At 40.0% G+C, this 23,542-nt stretch overlaps 1 protein-coding gene across 4 annotated transcripts in view; it reads left to right on the top strand.

Annotated features, from left to right (window-relative positions):
• gse1b (Gse1 coiled-coil protein b) overlaps positions 1 to 23,542 on the top strand; it is a 224,166-nt gene that overhangs the window by 132,942 nt on the left and 67,682 nt on the right. The window lies entirely within an intron of this gene.

Raw genomic sequence — 23,542 nt, 5'->3', positions numbered from 1 at the left:
AGCAGGAAAAAAGCTAATACTCTGGGTTGGGAGTGTGTAAAACCTTATTAAACCGGATACATGGTAGAAAACAGGACCAGAGTTCAGTGCTGACTTTTGTAGAATGTATTACAAGTGCAACGCTAGTAATGTTAATTAGGTTAGCATAACCGCTTATAACATTGTGAAGTGGCCTGTGTGTTCCTCCATCCCAGGAGTTTAAACCTCAGGCTTTCTAAAGGTATGGTGCAATTTAGAATCATAAGGTGATGATTTTATGTTTTTGGAGATTCAGTATGATATAATAGAATATATGTCATAAGATGATGTGGGACAGTACGATATAATAGAATATGAGCCAATACGAGATAACATGATATATAATAAAATATGAGATGATACGAATAAAATGATTCCAAGACTTTACAGTAAGAGATTGTAGATAATTCATGATACAATCACAAAACAATATGATGCAATAAGAAATGATACAATATGAGATAATGCAATACAACACGATACAATATGAGACGATATGGAGCAATACGATATGATATGACAATACAAGATGATGCAAGACCATGTGATATTCTATGAGTTGATACATAATGGTCTAGTATGAAATGATATAAGATGATGTGGGACAGAATGATGAGGTATATTATAAGATGGTACGGGATAATATGTGATTAATGAGATAATACAAAAAAATAGAATGACACAATAGGGGACAATATAAAACAAAACTATGTGAGATGAGATGAGATGAGATGAAATGAGATGAGATGAGATGAGACAATCCAATACGATATGATATGATACAATATAAGACAATATCATGAGACACAGAACAGTACGAAATGATATGAGATGATATATGAGATGATATGTGATACGATATGATATAATGCTATACGATATGATACGATACGATATGATATAATACTATATGATACGATACGATATGATATAATACTATATGATATGATATGATATGATATAATACTATAGGATACGATACGATATGATAGAATATGATACGATACCATATGATATAATACTATAGGATACGATATGATACTATAGGATACGATACGATATAATATAATAGAATATGATACGATATGATATGATATAATACTATATGATATGATACGATATGATAGAATATGATACGATACGATATGATATAATACAATATGATACGATATGAGATGATATATGAGATGATATGTGATACGATATGATATAATACTATACGATATGATACGATACGATATGATATAATACTATATGATACGATACGATATGATATAATACTATAGGATACGATATGATATGATATGATACTATAGGATACGATATGATATGATATAATACAATATGATACGATATGAGATGATATATGAGATGATATGTGATACGATATGATATAATACTATACGATATGATACGATACGATATGATATAATACTATATGATATGATATGATATGATATAATACTATAGGATACGATATGATATGATATAATACTATAGGATATGATATGATATGATATAATACTATATGATACGATACGATATGATATAATACTATAGGATACGATACGATATGATATAATACTATAGGATACGATACGATATGATATAATACTATAGGATACGATACGATATGATAGAATATGATACGATACCATATAATATAATACTATAGGATACGATATGATACTATAGGATACGATACGATATGATATGATACTATAGGATACGATACGATATGATATAATAGAATATGATACGATATGATATGATATAATGCTATATGATATGATACGATATGATATAATACTACATGATATGATGCGATACGATATGATATAATACTACATGATATGATACGATATGATAGAATATGATACGATACGATATGATATAATACTACATGATATGATACGATATGATAGAATATGATACGATACGATATGATATAATACTACATGATATGATACGATATGATAGAATATGATACGATACGATATGATATAATACTATATGATATGATATGATATGATATAATACTATAGGATACGATATGATATAATACTACATGATATGATACGATATGATAGAATATGATACGATACGATATGATATAATACTACATGATATGATACGATATGATAGAATATGATGCGATGCGATATGATATAATACTACATGATATGATACGATATGATAGAATATGATACGATACGATATGATATAATACTATATGATATGATATGATATGATATGATATAATACTACATGATATGATACGATATGATAGAATATGATACGATACGATATGATATAATACTACATGATATGATACGATATGATAGAATATGATACGATACGATATGATATAATACTATATGATATGATATGATATGATATAATACTATAGGATACGATATGATATGATATAATACTATAGGATATGATATGATATAATACTATATGATACGATACGATATGATATAATACTATAGGATACGATACGATATGATATAATACTATAGGATACGATACGATATGATATAATACTATAGGATACGATACGATATGATAGAATATGATACGATACCATATAATATAATACTATAGGATACGATATGATACTATAGGATACGATACGATATGATATGATACTATAGGATACGATACGATATGATATAATAGAATATGATACGATATGATATGATATAATGCTATATGATATGATACGATATGATAGAATATGATACGATACGATATGATACTATAGGATACGATACGATATGATATAATAGAATATGATACGATATGATATGATATAATACTACATGATATGATACGATATGATAGAATATGATACGATACGATATGATATAATACTACATGATATGATACGATATGATAGAATATGATACGATACGATATGATATAATACTACATGATATGATACGATATGATATAATACTATATGATACGATACAATAAGATATGATACAATACGATACAATATGATACGGTACAATATGATATAATTTATTATATATGATCTGTGATTTTCATCATTCCAAGTCATCATCATATTGCTCCAGCATTGTTGAAATGAAACGTGTACCACAAAGAACATAAACAATTTTTTCTCTCATCAGACAGCATGTGTGTATGTGTCATGGATTATTTTTTATTAACCAGTTTCTAAATTGGAAGAAGAGACCTTTGCTCTCTGCAGGGAAAAATTGTGCATTTCAGCAAATAAACACGGTAACAAGGATGATTATCATATGAGATGTAGACACGCGTATTCCGAATGCGTCAAGTCCAGATGTGTATTTCGGATGTACATTTCTAACAGCGCAGACAAATCTCTTTGGAGAGAATAACATGACCCAGAACCTGGTGCTGGTAAACTGGATATGATATTGTGCAAAATTGACAGATGACTCATCAGAAGGGCAAAACTCTTGCTTCTGAGCTGTTCTCAGACACGTTCTCCACACACACACACACACACACACACACACACACACACACACACACACACACACACACACATTCCCTGTGGGAGTCAGTGCATGCACACGATAGAGGAATATTATATAAAGAAAAAAATATATATAAAAAGAAAGAGCAGCTGCTCCATCTCAGCCTGACAGTTCTTCCTGGGAGTGTGAATTCAGTGAATGAGATCAGATCAGATCAGATTAGATCACCGGTGCCCTACATGTCGCTCGAAGGTTTCAAATTCAGCCTTGTTGATCTTATATCATCAGGTCACCATAACTCGGCACTTCGCCACACGCATCCAATCGGCCTGATCTCACATCAGAGCGCTGCGGATGAATGACCCGGTGCTGTTGCTAAGAGACTGCATGTGGACAGGGTCCTGCTGTGTTAAATTAGATGCATGCGAGTGCATGTGTGTGTGTGTGTGTGTGTGTGAGTGTGTGTGTGTGTGTGTGTGTGTGTGTGTGTGTGTGTGTGTGTGTGTTTGAGTGTGTTTGAGTGTAAAACTGGAAAGAGTGCACAGATCAATAGATCGAATCATTACACAGCAGAGAGCAGAAGAGGGAGGTGAGTGAAGAGCTATGAAACACTGTAGCAAAAGGTGAAGGTTCTTCTTGCTCTATCGCAGAAGGTTGCTGGCCTCTGAAGCCATTAACAGCAGCTCAAAGCTGAAATTGATATTACTGGGGTTTTTTTTCCCTTCGAACGCCCAACTGCTCATAAGTTCTAAGGTTATGTCAGCCTTGTGAGGGCTTTGTATAGACTGCAAACTATCAGTGTCAGCAATCTTCACATGTCTGGACACAAAGATCAGAGTATACCTTGCGATGCAGGTGTATTCATGGGTGAATTTAAAATTGTGGAAAAGTAAACTGGTATCATTTATGAATGATTTCGATGCGTAGCCGACGATACGATACATTAAAGATACATATGAAGCAACTACCGGTGTGATGTGATACGATTCACCACCTATTACGATTCAGTGCGAACCGATTTCGATAAAAAAATAAATAAAAATAAAAATATGATGCTCTGCAATTCAATATCGTACAGATTGTTTACTTTTATCCTTCGGTTCAGACAGACATCAAATCGTTAATTTACTTAAATGCCTTTTGACTTCTAAAGCATTTTCACACACATGCCTTTGTAGTGCAAAAAAAAGAAATGGATTAAAAGATTTTTTAAAAAAAACAGACGTCCTTTTCTTGTTCTGTCTTCAGGAAGTTACAGCTCTACCTCTGCCATGTTAATCTGTATTCTATGTGTCTCTTAGGACACGCCTCGGTTTTCCGTAGTGTTGTGATGCCTCATATTCACCTAGCAGCAGTGGTAATCTTTTTAATCTACATATCAAATATTGGTCACAAATTATTGTTACTTTTTAAATAATAAAAATCATATATACTACTAATTAATACTAATAATTATATATAACTAAATCAGTGCAAATTTGTTTAAAACCATGCATTATTATACAAATGCCAATTTGTATCCAATGCACACATTAAATTAAAAATTAAAAAAATGTATGCATCACATCGTAACTTTACGTAAATCAGTGATTCTTACCATCCATAATTTCCATACAACAAAACAAAGGTTACTAACTCAAATCAGAAATGTGACACCTGACTTTTCCAGTCATATGTGGTTCATTCTCAAACTGTTACTACAAAGTTGGGGGCACACAATTCAATAGAATGTCTTTCGGATGCAGTAGCATGAAATGTTCCTTTCACTCGAACTAGCAGCCCCAAACCTGATCCAGCATCATGATTCCCCTGTGCACAAAGCCAGAGGATATGCTTTTATGAGTTGGAGTGGAAGAACTCCTGCTATACTTCAACCCACAAATCTCCACAAGCACACTCTAAAATCTAGTGGAACATCTTCCCAGAAGAGTGGAGCTTAATTTAACAGCAAATGGGGACTAAATGTGGAATGAAATGTTCAAAAAGTACCCATGAATCTGATGACACCCACAAAACTCACCGAGAGAACTATCACACAAGGATGACTAAACGGTGAATAAGCACCTCCTCCATACACTAAATCTTCCAGTAATGCAGCTCAGCCACTGCAGCACATCAGCTTCCGCAGACACACAGCTTTTATTGGACTCCATTAATCTTGTCTTAATTAAATGGGTGGTTTTATTTCTTTTAATTTATGGATGTTTTGAATTGCTTTCTTTAAAGCTATTAATATGGGGACCTGAACTTAAACTTGCAGGAGGGTATTTATTCCTGAAATAAAGAAGTGATGTAAACCCGACGGTGTAATGTGTATATAAATTGTAGCATCTCAATCAAATCAGCTGTAAATATCGTAATCCTATTATACAATTTTGAAATCAGTCAAGGTTAGCGTGATGAGTCTTCTATAGACTATGCGATTTCAGCAATCTTATAAGATCATTACATATAACACGGTATGAGATGGATCTAATAAACTTGGGCATGATGTGTATGTAGCGTATAATGATGACCCTGGTTGATTTGCAGGCTACGACGCAAATTATTATAATTATCATCAGATAATCACAAATAGAGCAAGATGAAGTGTGCTTTGGCAATTGTGGTTTACACTGATCAGGCATAACATTATGACCACCTGCTTAATATTGTGTTGGTCTCCTTTTGCTGCTAAACCAGTCGTGACCCATCGAGCATAAACAGCATGCTCTTCTTCAGCAGCTACAGGAGCTCATCGGACCAGCCTTTGCTCCCTACGTGCATCATTGAGCCTCAGCCGCCCACGACCCTGTCATTGACCCATGTGTTGCCCATTTTTCCTGCTTCTAACACATCAACTTTGAGGACAAAATGTTCTTTTATACTGAGCAGATTAGGGTTAGGGGCCTTGCTCAAGGGCCCAGCAATGACAGCTTGGTGGTGCTGGAATTTGAACATATGACCTCCTGATCAGATGTTTGACACCTTAATTGCTGCTTATCTCCATTTTGGTTTAGCCAAAATCCTGGATAATGGTCGATGCTGACAGTGATAAAAATGACACAGGAATAAAAAAAAAAGTCCATTGATCAGATAGGTCTCCAATCTAAGACCACAAGCGACAGTGGCATGGTGTTTGATTTGAAAGGGTCTGTGTTGCATTAAGGCCCAAAATCGGATTTGTGTCATTTTAACCTGGTAATGTGAATGAAGTCATAGAGAACAGGCTTGGAAGCGAACGGCGGGGAGTCTCCAGGGCGCCGCAACCCAAATGGGAGATTGATGGTGTAAAAGGGAGGGGAGTCCCCTCAAGAGATCGGTTGAATAACCCCCTGTGAGCATCCTCTGTTGTTTTCTGACTCCGGAAGCCCCAAAAGGTCTGACTCATGGGATTACCAGGGTACAAATTACAGTGCAGGAATGTGCCGGGTTCTAAACCAGCACACATACACACAGGGAGTCACCCTCTAACATCTCTGGAACTCCCTCACATATCCGGGTCAGATTTATATCTGCACCCTTTATGATTTGTGCATTTGTTTTTGTGGGTGTATAGGGGTATTTTTTTATTACAAGGACAGTTTAAAGACTAGGCTAGCATTACAAATGCTAATTAAGGATTGCTTTTTATATCACAATGGGTTTGAGGTGAAGGAAACCTTTATTATTCTAATACATGTGCCATGCTAAGCTTATTTTATACACAATTTTTATATATATTTCATTACGAATGCTCACTGAGGACACTGTATTAGAGCTTAGCCATTTAGAAGTCTGATTCTTTTCAACACAACCTAGCTAATAAAAGAGCATGGTCAAATCATATGCTACAGTAGACTATGCACTGTATTTACAGAAGCATCATAGAGCCTTGAGGTTTTCTCAGAGATCTATTCTAAGAAGGCAGAAGTCCTAATTGCTTAATACAAAAGCTTGATGTTGGAGGTCGTTTTTGCAGTTGTAGAGCGTGGGAGTCTGTGGTTTGGCCACGGCGGCTGTGGTTCTCTCCCCTCTTGCTCTGCTACAGGCTGGAACAGCTTGGCTGGGTCACTCGGTCAGCGCCGGCCTCCTAATTACCACACTCCCTCTGCTGCCTCTGATGCTTAATGACACATTTGCAAATTAATTCTTTGAGCCTGACCACAATTAGCATATGGAGCAAGATTTACACCCGGCCACCCCCAGAGCAGCAGCAGAGAGACAGTAATTGGAAAGGTCTGGCCAGATGTAGAGGCAAGCCTTGAGATGTTATGGGAGGACGAGGGACCTTGTTGAATAGGGGTGACATAAATGGCTAGTTTGTGTTCCCTTTGAAAAAGTCTTTCGAGCAAACAGAAATATGATTCTTCCACTAGGAGAAATAGCTGAAGGGTTTTCATTGTCAAGAGCTTTGATTTTTCTGCTGCTGCAATATATTGTTTAAAATCTCAATCCCAGCTAATTGTTTAAATTAGCAAAGCGTTTTCTGGATGTAGGATGTTCAGTGTATGAGGTGTGTTTACAAAACGGCTTTCCTGTAAGCGTAAAATAAGCGTTCATGACTTTCTGAAGGTGGTGTTACCAGGGGATGTTGTGTTTTAAAGACGATTCTAAGAGTAACTAAAGAGTAACGATAGTCATACAAAGCTAAAATTCACCACTTCTGAGTTATTAAAAACTATTAATTCACCACTTCTGAGGTAAAAGTTTGGATTCTCAGCTGTTTAATCTCATTTCCGTTGTTGCTAAACTATTATACTGGTTATATATATATATATATATATATATATATATATATATATATATATATATATATATATATATATATATGTCTACGGCAAGTGTTGGCCTTGGTTATTAGCTATACTATGCTAGCTATGAAGTTAAATGTAGTCATACTAAACCTTTTTTTTTGTATTTTACCAACACTTCTGAGGTAAATATTATTATTTCTGATTTTTTTTTTCACATTTTCATGACTACTTGCCTGCTTTGTTGCTTATTTTAGCAGGTATTAACCATATAATTTGATCTTTTTCTAGCTGTCAAGCAATTTTGACACTTTAAACAATACACTTTCTTGTGTTAAAGAAAACAACACGAATAAATGAGACATTTGAATGCACCATGAGTTGTACTCATTTCTGAGAAATCGTTCTAAGAAAGAACATTGTAAGGTAAACCTTGATTACGTTATCACAACATTAAAGGAACATAATTTTTTCGCCATTAGAATAAAGGTTCCTTCTTTTCGTTCCTCCGCAAGCAGTCTTGTTTGAAGGACAGTCTGCGAGATAAAATAAACCTTCAACTGTTGTGGAGGAATTTGGATCTTTCTAGGCCATCAGGTGTACCTGCTCTTTGGATGTGCCTACTGTCTACCTGCTTTACACATCCATCACTCGTCCTTGGTTACTCTCTGCTTCTTCTTGGAACTCTACTGTCCTTTTTTCTTTTCATCCTAATCACAATTTACCCACGTCTCCTGCTCTCTCTGCCGGCCTTATTCACATCCTCTTATGTCTGATGAATTCCACGTGCACCCTCCTTGATCAGACATTTGTGTGTTGCTGTATGTGTGTATATATATATGTGTGTGTGTGTGTGTGTGTCTGTGTGTGTGTGTGTGTGCGTGCGTGCGTGTGTGTGTCAGGCATGAGTGCTGCTCTCCAGAGTCTTTTTAAGGCCTTTGAATCACTGTCTGACTCATTACACACATCCACAGGGGCCTCTACTGCCTCCAGCCAGCAGGAGAAAGCAGTCGATCACAGAATGCAGCTCACTGTGTGCTACCTACTGTATCGTCACACACTGATTCTGTATCCAACATGATCTTTTCTCAGTAATTTTGTAAAGCTTTTAGCTCATTATGAGGCTTGTGGTACAACTAAAAACCTATTGTTCAATCTTCATCGTTTCCATCGACTGAAAACGGCATCTCATTGTGGACGGAAGCCCAACACGGGGAGACAAACGTAAACGTATTAGTGTAGACAATGCCTTGACCACCCAGAGGAGCTCCTTTTCCCACCTCAAGCTCAGCCAGGGTTCTTACTTAACCTAAGGAAACAACATATGAGGCTTCTATCCAAATAGTGGCTTCTCATTCAGGATTGAGGTTACTAACCTAAACATGGGGCTTCTGGTTCACCCTGAAAAGCTTTTTACAAATGTTACCCCTTAATATGAGATTTCTTGACCACTATGGATGGTTTCTGATCAATTGAGACATTTTTACCAACCTAGGTCTTCTTTTTGATTAAATATGGTCCTGTTATTTTAATTATAGCAAATATTGCACCTGGTAGTTCATGTTAGAGCAGAATTCTGGTGTTTGTATGTACATCTGTGCCGTATTTCTGGCTCCTTTTCTTTTTCAGCTTGGTAGAGCTAGCATCCAGAGGGAACACACACACACACACAATACCAAACCCTATTTAACAGGTTGTGACACTCTTCAGCATCTGGCTCACTGAGTGCAGTGTGTGGGGGGTGGAAATATGTGTGTTAATGTGACTTCTGGTAGCTGCTGCTTCACAAATTAACACTGTGCCAAAGCAGGGGCTTCTTGATCAGGTAGAGGCTTCCTTCCCAATATGAGGCTTTATGTCCAACCTGATCCATCTCAATTAACCTCGAGATCCTTTTCTTGGTTCTGGGGCTTGTTGAGCAATGCATAGTGTTTCCGTTGCTTTCCAGCTTGAGGAAGTATGGCACTAAAAGCTTGTTCTCAACCTGGAGCTTCTTGTCTAACCCCGAGACTTCACCTATGCTTGAACTATGGAGCTACACAGAGATGTGTATCAGGAGGAGGCTCATAGAAATCTCTAGAAATCTCTCTTTCTCACTCTGGCCTATTTGCTGTGCATGTCGATTTGCTTATTTGCATCCTCTCTCTCTCTCTCTCTCTCTCTCTCTCTCTCTCTCTCTCTCTCTGTGTGTGAGGCTGTGATGTTACTAATCCTGACAGAAGTAGAGGAGAAGAAATAAAAGAATGAGAGTGTGTAAGAGAGAGAGGGAGTGATGGAGAGAAACAAAGAAAAGAAATTTTCTTGCTGTCTGTGTAGCGACGGCTCATAAATCTCCTCTGTTCCTCTCGTTGTTTCCTTCCTTTCTTTACCTGACATCTCTTCTGTCCTTTTTCTCCTTTTTATTTTATTTTTGAGTGCCCCCCCAACTCATCCATCCATCCACTTGCCTGCGTTCTCACTTTCCCCTCCCTTCCTCTGTCTTTTCTCTGTCCTGTTTTCTGTCGTTGTATCCGAGCACATGCCTCGATCTCGGGCTCTGCATCTCTTTCTTCCCCTCCATTCTCCTCATCCTCCCGCTTGCTTTGAACTGCACTGCAGCCTCCATGGGATGGTTAACTCCCAACCCCTGCTGCTTCACATGGCCACTGTGTGCCAGCAGCATGTGTGTGTGTGTGTGTGTGTGTGTGTGTGTGTGTGTGTGTGTGTGTGTGTGTGTGTGTACAGACTGGCAGAGAGAGGAAAAATGGAAGTGGGGGTGGTGAGAGAAACGAAAAAAAGGAGGCTTAAAAACGAGGGAGGGCGCATCTCACTCTCTTGAGGAGGTTTCACGTTTTCTTGCACACATACCCCACCGTCATGTGCCCTTGAAGCGATGTCTCTGTGTGTGTGTGTGTGTGTGTGTGTGTGTGTGTGTGTGTGTGTGTGTAAACTCAGCCTGGTTAAGGTGTGTGTACACCAGATTGCCCTGATGCCCCGGCTATGCCCCACCTCTCCTTCTGCTGGCCTTGACCAATCAGCTGTCACTCAGGCGTGATTCCAATTTACAGATAATGATTCTCGAGTGAGGGATCAGTTCTGGACCATCTTTCTCTCCCTCTCCCTCTCTCTCTCTCTCTCTCTCTCTCTCTCTCTCTCTCATCACTCTCTTCACTCATTCCTTTCCTCCCTCCCTCCCTCCCTCCCTCTCCTGCTTGCTCCTCTCTCTCTTTTTCTCTCGCTCTCTCTCCCCCTCCCTTGCTATCTGGCTGTGTTGTAGCCTGAAGGGACTTCATTCTGCCCTCCTCCTCTCTGCTTCCAGTCGGCACTGAATGAGCAAGGAGGAAAAGAAAAAAGGGGGGAAGACGAGATAGACAGAGCGAGAGAGAGAGAGAGAGAGAGTAAGCTGGTGCACTCAGCTCAGATCCTGTGTGTGTGTGTGTGTGTGTGTGTGTGTGTGTGTGTGTGTGTATTTGTGTGTGTGTGTGTGTGTGTGTGTGTGTGTGTGTGGTTTTTTCTCCTTGGGTTGCAGGATAAGAGTAAGAGGAAGAAGCTCTCTGGGATTGTCTTTCGTCTCATTCTCAGCCTCTCAGGCTGGGAAGTCCATCTCTGGATCGCTGGATCACTTTTCTTTTTCTTCTTCTTCTCCCTTCTTCTCTTTATAGAGCACCGGATTAGTGGACACGAGCTGACCTCTGGACTTATTCACTCACACTCTCTGGGGGGTCTGATTTTTGAGCTCTGACACTCGCCATTGCCCTCGCATCATCAGAAACATACTGACCTTCTGACACACACACACACACACACACACACACCTTACTGTGGAAACAGGGCGAATGGATGCCATGCTGACTGGTGAGTCCCTCCTCTAGTCAGTTCACCTTACGCCCGGAGGGGCATCCTGGGGGCAAAACCCCCTGACTCTGGCACTCTCCCAGACGGGACTCCACGTTCCAGCGCTCGTTTCTCTTTCTCTCGGCAACATGACGCTCTAAGAGCCATCATGTTCGGACTAAAGGCGCCTCTCTACTACCTGCCAGGTAAGCGTCTTCCTTTCTGCGTTCCGGCGTTTTTTTTTGTTTTTTTTTTCTCCTCTGACCTTGTCTCCATTGGAAGCAGCCCTAAAGAGCGTCCCTTATGCTTTTCGCTCCAGTTTTATTCAAAGCCTGGATTGGAGTCTGGTGTGATGTGTATTATGAGAAAGAGAAAGCGAGAGCGAGAGAAAGGGAAAGAGGGAAAGAGGTTACCGGCGGTCGGTGCTTAAGTGCGTCTCACGCCTCACCGAGCTCCCATTATGCAGAGGGCGGGCAAAGCCACAACGCTCGGAGGAAAAAAAACAGAGAGAAATATCGTTTCTCAGAGAGAGAATGAAAGAGGGAGGGAAAGGGGGATTCGTGTAGGGTAGAGATGGACGATACCACGATACTTTTCTTTTCTGTCTGATACAAAGTGATATCAAGGCTAGATTGTCTGGCGTTCGATACCAGTATCTGATACATTTAAACAGCTTTTTTTTTATTAAAAAAAGAAAACTTTTTACTATCGATTTAAATGCAAAAAGAGATCTTTTTGATTACTTATTAACATAGCAACCTTGATTTATGCGCTCTTGTTTGTAATTGCATGCCTATGCTTGTGCGTATGTATATGAGTGTGTATATGAGTGTGTATATGAATGTGTGTGCTGTGGCAAAAGTGTAATTTCATAAGTAAGTGTAATTGTTTCAAATGTAAGTGTGATTTTTTTTAATTATTATTATTAATACAAACATTACATTTTATTTAAATATTAGAGCAAACGCTTTGCCATCGGTTTAATTCCAGATTTGAATCTGGTTTTATAATATCAAAGTCGTAACATGTTGGGTTATGGTTAGACTAAGAGGCGGAGTATGTTGTCAACTTTTTGTTCATGATTTTGTACAAATTTTCGATTCCGATATCGATTAATTTCCGTAGTCTAGGATCAGTACTCCTACATGAGTCTGGTTTTATTTCTAAAACACTCCCATGTCCACTTACATTTATTTGCCACACGCCATTTATCCAGCGTGACTAACAATTATCTCCTTTACAATATTGGGGGAGGTGGAAGCTCAGTGTATAAGGAATAGGACTTTGGCTCCAAAGGTCATGAGTTCAAATCCCAATCCTTGGCCCCTGAGCAAGTCCCTTAACCCCATAGGTGCTCAGTTGTATAAATAAGATAAATGTAAATTGCTCTGAATAAAGGGCGTCTGCCAAATGTAAATTATACTAAGCAGTTGAGAGTTAAGGGCCTTGCTCAAGGGCCCAGCAGTGGCATTCTTAACGGTGATGCGTTTTGAACTCACAACCTTTCAATCCAAAGTCCAACATGGCAACCACTTCACCAACTTCCCCTGCTATGCTCCATTCGCTTGAAATTAGAAATGCGTTTTTATACGTTTGCGGACGCACCTTTCCGAAGACATGGCGATGTTATTATTCTTTGTATTTCGCACAAGCAGGTCGGAGGCTTGCGAATTACCCTTCGGCAGTAAGTAACGTATCGCTCGAATCGCAGACTTGATAAAGAGATGCTGTGTTAAGTGATGTGCGAGGCTGACTCAACTTCCCCAGAGTGTATCATAAATCATATTCACTGCTCCGCAAAGCTCCCCCACTGCGAAATTGATTCTCTGCGAACGCTGTCTATTTTATCTCTCAAACCCGAGCTGTCCCGGGTTGCTCACGTCGCCCGCCTGATTAATAGTCTGCCACGTGGCGAACTTTAGACGAGCTGTGTTTTTTTAGAATGTGTTGTAGCAGGGGGGTACATCTGAATTTGAAGTATGACGATCGTTAGTCTCGGCTCCTCCTGATTTCCGCTGATTATGGGGAGTGTGTACGCCGTGTATAGCGTGGAGGTTCGGGAGTTACGGGTCACGTAGCGGTGGGATGTGGGCACTGCCCTTTTGACAAGCAGGCCGCTAAGCTGACACTTAACAAGCATGCATTATTCATGGGCTCTTGAGAGCGAGTGCTCATGGTTATTAATAGACAAAGACACATCTCGCAAAGACGGATTCTCATACAGTACGGATGAACAGATTTTGAACACATTGCGGTCTATACACTCTGTTTCTTGTCTTGTCGGAAGGGTGAATGAGATGGGGCTGAGGGGTGACGATCCGAAGATATCCCAGCATGCACTTGGCCCACGGGGGGCGACCTGGGCTGAGTTTTTGAGGTCAGAGAGCAGCAAAAGAGAGAATAATTCTTTATACAGGAATGAGCCAGAGGAGAAGTTTCTATGGGTGCTTGATTGTGTGTGTGTGTGTGTGTGTGTGTGTGTGTGTGAGTGTGTGTGTGTGTGTGTGTGTGTGTGTGTGTGTGTGTGTGTGTGTGTGTGTGTGTTAGTCCCATGCTTCTTTCTCCACACCGGGTCAGCCAGATCTGAAGTGCTGGGAGGGGCAGTGGCAGCAGCCAGAACGAGAGGTCAGTGTGTCAATCCAACTTGGGGCACAAACACACATACACACATACACACACACACACACTTGTGAGCAGCTTTCAAAAGAGCAAGTGCTGAAAGGACACCTCGTGAATCCACAGGCTTGTAAAAAAAAAAAAAAGGAGTCTTTGTGTTACCGAGTGTGTGATCAGGCACAAAGCTTGTGTGTGTGTGTGTGTGTGTGTGTGTGTGTGTGTGTCCTCTTTCTCTGTGTGTGTGCCTTCTCCGTCATTCACACACACATATCCCCCGCCTGCCTTCCCGTCTTAACTGCCGTTGCCTTGGTGACGGTGTCAGACACATGCTAGTTTTTCAATGATTACTTGACAAGAAAAAAAGAGGGGAGCATTCAAGGAAGGGAAGAGAGGCACGGAGAAGAATGGAGGGATGTGGGAGAGAAATTGCTCGCTGACTGCACAGGGCTAATTACGGCTGGGGGGATACCGAGGGGTGATGATGGGAAGGAGTAGGGTTTAGAGATACTCAGGGGTGTGTTGGTTTGGACGGAGGTACCAGTGTCAGCGTCCTGGTGTCAGGTGTGTTTTATTTAGTTCTTAATAGAGTGGAGTGCAATAAGACCTCACTTCTTCATCTCGTCATTTATATCTTCATACACTGGAACTGAGGTGCATTTAGACCACAGGAAACCACAGGAGCCACATAAGAACCTGGTGCACATTTAAGGCATGTAAATTGACCATAGGCATAAGTATGGCTAAGCCTAACGCCATTTAACACGTTTACATGCAGAGTTTTGCACAGGAACTCTTCTAAGAACCGCATAGTACCTCAAAGAAGTTGGGAGTTCTCTGTATTTGTTCGTGTTCACTCAGCTCACAGCCTCAAACATTTTTCTGATTTGCCTTTTTTTTTAAATTGTAAGTAGCAAAAAATTGAATGTCAGGACGTCCGATATCCGATATGTGATGGAAAATCTGACACATAACATACATTTCCCTTCATATAAATTTTTTTCACCTCCATATTGTATGTACATTTGCATGCATGTTTTTGTAAAGGAATTTCTCCAGGAACCATGAAAGCAACCAAATTTAAAATGATTTTGATAACATCCTTTTTTCTAAATCTCCATTTATCTCATGCGAGCGGCTGGGATCTCCCAGGTTCACCCGAATGGTTGGTTCGTGCTGCCTGTTAGGACTCAGGAGAGAGCAGCGGAGACCCTGAGATGTTTAACAGAACAAAACCAGAAACAAGGATGGACTATGGTGTAGTTCTGCATGTAATAACTAAAAAAGTGGTGTATCGTGATTGATGTAGCACGCAGGCTAAAATCTCAATCGATGCTCACAGCAGATGCTTTGCTTTTAGGAATAAATCACTGCTTTGCTTTGTGACACATCAATAAATAATCATGTCCTTAAAAGGCCTCCTTCTTTCACAGACCTACAAAGCAAAACCTTGTTATATCTGGAATTGCTTGTAATTTGACCTATCATTATTTCTTAACAAATGAGCTTGGCCTTTGAGTGAGCAGTGAAGTATCCTGTCACTCTTGCTTGTTAGCCACATTAGCTGTAATCACTATTGTATTTTTTTTTAACGCTGATTTGTTTTTGCTAATTGGAAACTTTCAGCTGAGATGTGTTAAACACGCCACGCCACGCCGAACTCTCCGTGCTCTCGCGGTGTCTTCTGAAACATGATTCGGAGCTGACCTTGGCTTCTGCGTGGGTCACAAAGACGTCTGACAAGAAATCTATAGGAATGGATTAGTGTGGGAGTTTTCCTGCCAAAACACTGTGACTGTAACTTGCTGTTCTTAACATCCGAGACCTGTTTTCTGAGTCATCTGTATCACAAGCGTTGGTTTAACAGCTTAAAAAGCCTGAGGTGCATAAACCATGCCAGGTCAAGCCACCACTTAACCCTGGTATGATAGTAATGAGGGTTTGCTCCATCTGTTGTAGGTTGTATTGTAAATAAGCCTGGAACACCATGCACGAGGTGATTCGACATTCAGGGGCAATTCTCTTCACTCTTCTAGGAAGATGTTCCTCTAGATTTTGGAGTGTGTCTGTAGATATTTGTGTTCATCAGGCACAAGTAAAGTCAGGTACCGATGTAGGTAAGATGATGTTAGGAGGCCTGGGATGCAGTCAGCGTTCTCATTTATCTTGTGGGTGTTCAGTAGGGTCGAGATCAGAGCTCAAAGCAGGAGATCTTCCTCTCCAAACCATGTAAACCAGATCTTCATCCAGCTCACTTTGTGCACAGGAGCATTGTTATGCTGGAACAGATATGGGTTTTTCAAGTTCAAGTGAACAGAACATCCAAAGACTTCTTATAGAAGTGTGCACCTCCAGCTTTGTGGTAACAGTTTGGAGAAGAACCAATTATGGCAGGAAAGTTCAGGTGTATCAATACTTTTGTCCATATAGTGTAAGTAAATTAATAGATTTAGGAAAAAGAATTTCAGGTGTTTCTCCAGGAATAATGAAAAGCATAAGCAAGCGAATCAAAACAATGACTCTGAGGAATGGATTATACAAAATGATTTCCTCAGCAGATCTTTAGCTCGAATCCTGACAATCGAGGTACTGTAAAACTGTGTGTGCTTTCTTGGTCAAAGGAATGATGTTACTTGTCAGTCAAAGTCCTACTAACTAATCACTTTAATGAGCTCTTGCATGTCGAACAGGATTGATAATGTCCCTTACAATACAACCCTTTTGTGGTGTTTTTTATTCTCTCTAGTATTTTTATACAGTGGTGTTTAGTCTGGCTTTATCTGTGGGCGGCCATTTTAGCCTGTTTGGCTCTCATTACTCCATATTCTGCATCATATTTTGGTCACAAGCTGTCTTATCTTGCATATAGTTTTTCAGGTTCAGTATGTTATGCTAGTCTTTGGTCTTGATTTGGTACTTTGTCTAAGCATGTGTAACATAGAGCTGTTTTTATATGCAGCCACCCACACACACACACACACACACACACACTTACACACTTACACACACACAGATGGAGGGTCATACAAGCCATCCCTCTGTTCTACAGTAAGTCATTAAAGCTCTGAAGCCTAGCGCAGTGCTAATTGCCTTTATTCGGCTCTGTCACCGCTAATCAAATTAAATTGGCTATTAAGAGAGAATTAAAATGTACAGCTGGCTACTCCTCCAATGACTTATTGTGCCTGGTTGGACCCTAATCTGCCAGGCAGTGTGTATATATATTTGTATGTGTGTGTGAGGGATACAGATGGTTGCTGAACAGGTGTGACTTCCAGACATCCACAGCAAACGGGGTCAAGTGGAAAAAGCTGTGACATTTCAGCTACGTTTCTGGTTTGTTGTTGGTGTCCAGTACTAGATATGATCCTGTGTGTGTGTGTGTGTGTGTGTGTGTGTGTGTGTGTGTGTGTGTGTGTGTTTCTGTTCCAGTAGTTTAACAATCATAGGCCATATTTGCATTTAATTCCTAGCGAAGAAGGACAAAAGTCCTTTATACCCATGTGGAGTAATGTTTAGATTACTAAACGTTACAATTACTTTTTCATGACATGGCTATGGTGTAAAAGTCATCCAAGAGTCATCCAAGAGGTTAATGCTAATTACAGCCTTTGAGATAGTCCTCATGGCTTTCATCACCATCATCTGAATACAGACTCGTGTGCTTTAAAAGCTTTAGAGGCGATGCGCTCAAGTGCTGCTTGATTAGCTCATAAACCAAAAATGTTAGGGAAAGATGTGACATTGCTATAATGAAATGATTATGGATATTTTCAACGTAGTGCACTATGCATCCTGTGTCCTGTGTCCTTAACCATTCTTATAAACAGAAATTCTCACAGAATAGATACTGATGATCGACTGCTCTAATACACTTCACTAACCAATCAACAGTGAATAGTCCTGTCTGCATCATGTCTACGCTAACTGGCTAGCGACGTTACAAAATATCAGGGATGTTTTACATATTTTTATGGAGCTGGCTTTGTGCACATCGGCATTGTTTTTTTGTCTTCTTGTTAATGTAAATGAAAAATTTCATTCTACCACCACCAATGATGTCCAATACAATTGAGTGCCTCCAAATTTGTTGAGAAGAACCACATATGGCTGGAAAAGTCCATATACTTTTATCCATATAGTGTAAATCATCGTCCATACACAAGGACTGATTTTAAGAAGACTTGACAAGTGAGACCATATACGTCATCCGGCATTATATCCCTCAGCATTTGCAGTTAATTTCTCTGATACTGAAAATGGCATTTTTCTGGAAGCTTCTGGATCACCCAGTGCCATTTAATCCGGGCGGTTTCCTTTGCAAACGTGAAGCCATGGCTAAAGGCAACGAGGGAGGAAGAAGATGCAGCGAGGGAGAGACTTAAAGGCCAGGAGGAGAGTTATAAGGCTAATCCGCACTCTCCTCCTTCTGTAATTAGGAGCAAATGGCAGCAGAGAAAGTCATTACCACCCACCGGGCAGGGAAATAGAAATATCAGGACTTCACTCTTATTTTTTTTTTCTCCCTCCAGCAAATTCGCCGGCTGTTCAGAAGCGTTTACAGCAGAGAGGCTTTGAGTGCCATGTCTTCAAAGTATTTCAAAATAGGCCAAACTTTTGTGCATACTCTCCCTCTCTCTCTCTCTTTCTCTCTCTATCTATCTCTCTGTAGAGTTTGAAGCTGGTAAAAATCGATGTCCCCTTTATTTCACTCTGAGAGTCGAGCAGTGGGTGGCTGTTAGACGAGGGTGCGAGCGTCTGCTGAACGTTCTCCCGAGCGTGGAGGAACAGCCATGTTTTCCTTCATCACTTCCTGCGCGCTCAGCGTGATTCCGACGTGTGAAGAGACAAGAGAGAGAGAGAACCGTGGGCTGGAACTACAGCTGTAAACATCTCTCTTAATGTCCTGCTGACTGCACTATTGTGTGTGTGTGTGTGTGTGTGTGTGTGTGTGTGTGTGTGTGTGTGTGTGTGTGTGTGTGTGTGCGTCTTTGATTTAAGAACAAAGGTCAAACTCACTGCCACATAGGTATTTTCACCTGACAGACCTGACAGGACATGTCACATCTCATGAATGTTCATCATTTATACTGCTACCTTCTAAACCTGACAGGATTTAGAGCCATTTTTATGAATATTTGTCCATCCAACAGTCGCTAGTTTGTTTTGAAAAAAATCTCCTAAAACATACCAATTAATGTCATGATAATGATAAGACAGCTATCTTATATGAGCTATTCAAACAGGATTGTTAAGGTATTTTCATGGTTTCTCAAAATCTTAGCTTCTAATACTAGCCAGCTAGCTAACATGGCCTGACATGACAGGACTTTTAAGGTATATTCAAAACAATTTATTTCTTCAATGTTAACACTAGCCAGCTATCTAGCATAAGCTAATCTGATAGGGTTTTTAAGGTATTTTTATAAACAAACTATATCTTCATTGTTAAGACTGCCCAGCTATCTAGCATAAGCTAACCTGACAGGATTTTTAACTCAGCACTCAAAACAATTTATACGTAAAGCAACCTAGCTAGCATTCATGAACCTTTTAAGATGCCAAGATTTTTTTTTAATTTGTGTGTAAACCTTTACTGCTAATATTTCTGAGCTAGCTTACATGTGCTATCCTGAGAATTTTTTTTAAGTATCTAGCTAATACATCAAGTAGCTAGCTAATACAAGGGTCTGTCAGTTAAAACTAAACTGCCGTTTAACACTTGAAGGATGTCTTTGATATCTTACTATGTGTGTGTGCGTGTGTGTGTATGTGTGTGTCAGTTTTTCCTTTAATTTGTCAACCGTCTGTAAATTGCCTTAAAGACACATTGAGCATTGTAATAAGCACGATTATAGCCCTATCATGACTGCAGGCTGAGCTTTTCTCTAGTTTTCTTCGCTCTCCTCTCTCCTCTTTCTCTCCATCTGTCTCCAGTAGTGTGGTAACGTGAAGTAAAGCCTCCACCCCACCTCTCGCTGATCTCTCGCTCTGAGCTAGGCTTAAGGAGAACAGTAGCTCAGTGTGATTCGGCTAATAGCTCACGTTCATAAAACCCAGTGACAGAGTCTGAGAGGATTATTGCTCTATCAATATCTCTTTATTGGAAGAGAGAAGGAGCGATAAAAGTGCAGAGGGAGGCGATGATGATGGTGATGGTGGTGGTGATGATTTTGGTGATGACGGTGGTGGTGGTGGAGGAGTGTGTGGGGGGTGGGGTGGAGGTGACATTCCTGTGTAGTTCCTCTGTTTTGTTTTATTGTTTATTGGACGATGTGGTGCCTGAGGTCTGTTTATGTGGATTTATGGGCATTCAGGAAGTGCTTTTGTCAGCAATATGGGGCGAGCAGCCTGGAAATAGCAATAACCTGTTTAAAGTAGCACAAATGTTCCCCAAATTGAAGCGTACCCAGTTATCCAACGAAGAGAAAAGAGAAAAACATATTCAGTGACGTGAAAAAAGGTTGACAAATTTTGTAATATCTGTTCAGTTCAGGGGTTTTGATTGAATCGCTGTCATGCTTTATATGTGTGTGTGTGTGTGTGTGAGAGAGATCTGCTCTGAAGAAGATAGATACAAAAAGAGAAATTGAGAGATGTGTAGAGAGATCATGGTTGCTGGACGGCACTCATGAGGAAAAGAGAGAGTGAGAAAACGATGAGTTGAGATGCTACGAGCCTCCATATGGAGAGGATGGGCTGTTGGTTGGTTGGCAATGGGGTCCAGGACTGCCCCGCCGGCATGGTGTGGGCTCACGAAGCCTGGGCACTGAGCAGGGGGAGGCCTGGGGCACTGGGACAGATTTAGATGTAGAGCGCCAGCTCTGGGCTCAGTGGGAAGTGGCGGGAGATAGCTGGCAGGCCAGCGACGGCCATATGGAGGGCAGGTTGGCACTTTGGCAGTGGCCACAGCATGCACCTGCAGTAGGATCGAGCTCGTGCCAGGAATGGCCCCGCCTTTACTTCATTTTTAACTCCACGTTTTCTTTTTTCCCAATCAGCCCCCTGCGTTCTTTATTGACTCACCGGCATTGCTCACGGCCGGTGGGGAGGAACGCAAACACAGCAAGAAGCCTCGCTTCGTATTTCTTTTCTCTCTTTTTTACCTCCTTTTCCCTTACTGGGTCTTTCATTCCTCCTTAACCTCACAGCATTCTCCCCTTTTTCTTCACATCACGATTGGCCATGCTGCACTTTCAAAGTGACAAAGCACGGGACTCGGTTATGAAGTTAGCATGAGCAAACAAACGCATTTGCTCTTCACAATTGTGACACACACACAGAATTATACAATGACATTTCAAAGAATATGTATGAAAATCTTGAAAGATAGCTATCAAGATGTGTTAACCAGCTAATAAATAGCAACGTTTAAGACAGATATACAATTAATAAATAATGTACTTCTGACTGATAAAAACGGACAGAAAATAAAATACATTTAAATGTTAGCAAGTACAGTATCGCTAACATGGATAGACAGGATCTTTAAGTTATATACAGTATACTCAATTATTAGTGCTAAAACTAATCAGCTACCTAATATGAGCTAACGTGACAAGATCTTTACATCATAACCATTAATACTGAACATATTTAGTGCTAATGCTTATCAGCTAGCCAGTATGAGCTAACCTGACAGGATTTTATTATGCCATAACATTAATACTGAACATATTTTGTGCTAATACTAATCAGCTAACCAGAATGAGCAAACCTGACAGGATTTTCTACGTCATATTCAGGAATACTCAAGATTTTTACTACTAATGCTAGCTAGCTAGGTAGCTAGCTAAAATAAGCCAAATGTTAGCAGGACTTTAAGGGTAATATTCATTTTGTTCATTCATTTCACTTGTTAAAGTTTATTAAAAAGAAAAAAGAGGAATGAGCACCATGTTATGAGCATAAATGTTAAAGTGGATATTATTGCTATTTAATTCTTATGCTTTATATCTCGTATACACTTTTTATGTACACTTTATGTATGCACAGTATAAGACTGGTATGCACCTTTTGAACATCCTATTCCACATTTAGCCTACATTTGCTGTTATTGTAACACTCTTCTGGACAGATGTTCTACTAGATTTTTAAGTGTGCTTGTGGAGATTTGTGGAGATTCATTCAGCTACATGGGTGTTAGCAATGTACGTGAGGTGAGGAAGCCTGGGGTGCAGTCAGTGTTCCAATTCATCCCAAAGTTGTTTAGGGTTTGAAGCTCTAAAGCAGAAGACTATATAGCTTCCCCTTCAACCCATGTAATGCATTTCTTCATGGAACTGGCTTTGTGCACAGGGGCATTGTCTTGCTGGAACAGCTTTGGATCTCGTAGTTTAAGTAAAGGGAAAGTTTTATTGTAATGCATCTAAAGATGTCCTATACAATTGTGTGTGTCCAACATATCAATACATTTGTCTTTATAGTGTTTTTTTTTTTACCACTACTGTGTTTGTCATGTTTATGGGTGCAGTCTAATTTGTGACGGCTTCGATGCTGTGCCTTAACAAGGTCCATGCATCCAGGCATGCGCACAATACTTTATTTGCATACATTTCTGTTCTTTTGCTGTTTCTCTCTCTCTCTTTGTGTCTCTCTGTGTTTATGTGTTTTGTGTGTGTGTGTGAGGGAGAGAGCTTGTTTTCTGTGCGGTGGAACAGTTCAGAGGTTACGGATCCTCTCAGCAGTGCATCTCTCTGAAGGCCTGTAATATTAACGAGGAAGCTAAGTGCAGCAGACAACTGTGGGCACACTCGCAGGGCTCAGCGAGAAGACGAGGTGACTGCTATTGAACTCTTGTGCTGCCCGAGACGAAAATAAACACTTGCCAAACACCCGCACTATTTGTCTTCTCCCACTGACATGTAATATGGAAGGGGAGAAAAAAAATCATCTTGGAGAAAAAAA

The sequence above is a fragment of the Silurus meridionalis genome, chromosome 13 (assembly GCF_014805685.1).
Source record: "Silurus meridionalis isolate SWU-2019-XX chromosome 13, ASM1480568v1, whole genome shotgun sequence".
NCBI classification, from domain to species: Eukaryota; Metazoa; Chordata; class Actinopteri; order Siluriformes; family Siluridae; genus Silurus; species Silurus meridionalis.
Note: the sequence above shows the minus strand (reverse complement) of the source record. Positions and strands in the feature narration are given on the sequence as shown.